The sequence below is a fragment of the Colobus angolensis genome, unplaced genomic scaffold (assembly GCF_000951035.1).
Source record: "Colobus angolensis palliatus isolate OR3802 unplaced genomic scaffold, Cang.pa_1.0 Scaffold71, whole genome shotgun sequence".
NCBI classification, from domain to species: Eukaryota; Metazoa; Chordata; class Mammalia; order Primates; family Cercopithecidae; genus Colobus; species Colobus angolensis.
This window is the reverse complement of record NW_012120821.1, coordinates 4,929,977-4,932,733: the sequence shown is the minus strand read 5'-3', so window position 1 is coordinate 4,932,733 and position 2,757 is coordinate 4,929,977.

The following is a 2,757-nucleotide window of genomic DNA, read 5'->3' as shown; positions in this document are numbered from 1 at the left end:
AGTTCAAAATGCAGAAATCACCGGTCTTCTGTGTCCTTCGCGCTGGGAGTTGGAGACTGCAGCTGTTCCTATTCGGCCATCTTGCTCCGCCCCCCGATTAAACATTTTTTCTTAATTTCTTCCCTCTTCATACTCCTGTTACTCTCCTCTGTCTCCCAGTTATACCCTTCAACCAAACTCAGACTGAACAAATCGCAGATCTACAATATTTCTATCTTTCCTCTTCCTTCTGCTAGGAATGCCCTTCCTCTTCCACCAGATCCGTAACCCATTCTCCCTGCTTACGGATTTCCTCCAGCTCTTAGTTTAAATATCACTTTCTCTGGAAATCTTTACATTCACTTACCCAACCTAGTGAAGCGTCCTCCTGAGATGTTCCCATAAGATCCCATGTTTACACATGGGCAAAGTTTATCACACTGATTTGTAACTGTGTTCCACCAGATTGTAAAAATGGCATGCGACCATATGCACTATTATATCCCCATGGAGGTAGACTATAGAGGTAGCCCATAAAGAGGTAGCCAATTTATATTGGTTGAAAGCTCACTGAATAGAACTGTATTAATATCATAAATGGATGACAATGTATCACCTATGTGTTGGGTACTAGGCTAAATAATGAGATTGCAGAATTGAGTTAGACCCTGTTCTTCACAATTAAAATCAGGTAAAGTGAGAACCAGAATCTAATCAAAATAAACTCAGAACTGAAAGAGAAGAGAAAGCAAGAAAGAGGCACAATTGAAGCAATCCATTTGGTGAACTGAGCAATCAACACCAAATACCGTAATCAGAACCATTTTGCTCTAAGCCACAGACACCATTAATGTTCCTTAGACCAATTTGATCACACATATGGGTCCTTTAAGATCTTCTGTTGCTACGCAGAGACAAGGCAGCAAGCTTCTCTGAATAGGAATTACACTAGAACAGTTCCTATACCCGTCACATTTTTAAATAACACGGTCAAACCTGAGTGTCTCTAAAGCACAGCAAACAAACCAAAAAGGATATATTGAGTCCAGATTTTAACACATAAATAATTTAAAATTTACAATAACAAATTAAATATTTCTTCACTAGGCAGAGAGTTACTTAAAGGCAGAAAACATATCTTCTTCTAAAGGAGAAAGAACACAAAAGAAAACGAGATTTAAAATCAAATAGAACAAAGTTAAAATCTAACATTGTCTCTTACTAGCTTTTCAACAAGTTACTCTGAACCTCAGTTTCTTCATGGGCACAGTGGAAATAACAAAGACCTCAGCTCATCACATCAATGATGGTTTGTAACAAGACCACCTTGTTTGATGGAGTTCACTATATTTATAATGTCTGTTTCACAGTGTGATTCTCAGGAATGGGAATAGAGTTACATCTTGACTAGATAGATCCAAGATCCAGAAGCCGGTAACTGATTTTAGCTCTACCTACCTTCCAGTTGTCTCACCCCTAAGCCCTGGGGTTACACAGCCCTGTCATTATGAACAGCCCCATACTATCATGTCCTTCTCTGTCTGTATCTATTGTTGTCTCCCTCATTGCATGTTATTATCCTAGACACCGATGTAATTTCATTGATTTTTTTTATCTTTTTCCCGTTCTTTTTTTTTTTTTTTTTTCTTTTAACTTTGTTCAGTCTTTTGACCGTGGTCTAATTACCCCTTTTAGCTTGCTTCTGTCCAAGGCCAACTGTGCTTCTAATTTTCAGGAAACCATCTGGTATCTGTTAATCTAGTTCAGGACATTTGAAAGTTTTACCAAAAATAATAATAATAATAATAAACACAAACAAACAAAAAACCCTCAAGTATCTCATGTAATTCTAAGCAAAAAGCCTGACATTCTTTCCAGTATCAAAGTCTTTGCAATTTTTAGAGCAGGGCTATCTAATACAAATATAGGAACCATATATCTCATTTTTAATTTCTCACAGCCACATTAAAAAATAAATGTGAAATTACTTTAATAATGTAGTTTATTTAGTCTAATATGTCCAAAATCTCATTTCAAAATGTATTAATGACATAATTTACATTTTTTTCCACATAAAGTATTGAAAATATGGTATGTATTTAGCTCTTCTGACACATCTAAACAGTTATAACATAACTTGGACTAGCTATATCTCATATGCTTAATAGTCACATGTGCCTACTGGCTTCTAAACTGAACAGTATAGCTCTAGAGCATTTGGGACTTTAAAGCATGTCTGTGTTTTGAGGATTAGGTAAGAAAATACAACTTTTAAAAGTTTTTAATTACAGGATTGTAATGAGAGGAGGCTAGATTCAATACCTGAGAAGTCATTTAACACATGGAATGGGGACCATAAAACATCACTCTGGCCAAAAAAAAAAAAAAAAAAGAGAGAGAGAGAGAGAGGAGAAAATATAATGTAATCACTAAAGAACTTAGATGTTCCTTACACAATCATCACACCCCCATAATGTTTACAGCATGCATCACTCTTGTGAAAAGCAGGCCAGGTCAGGGTTTATTTTGTGGGTATATAGACTTTAGCAAGTTTAGAAATAAAGAGCTTGCTATCAGAGCAAACAAAGCAGAGTTAGCCTTTGTAGGAATAAGAATGAAGATAAGATGGGAAAGATCTACAAATTCAGCAATTGCTGCTGAATCTAGGGAAAGTTGGAAAGCAGAGTATGCATTGACCCCAAACCTCACATGTTAATTGTAAGAGTGTCAATGGTTCTATAAAATGGAAAACTTTTGCAAATCAGGTATTTAGGAAAC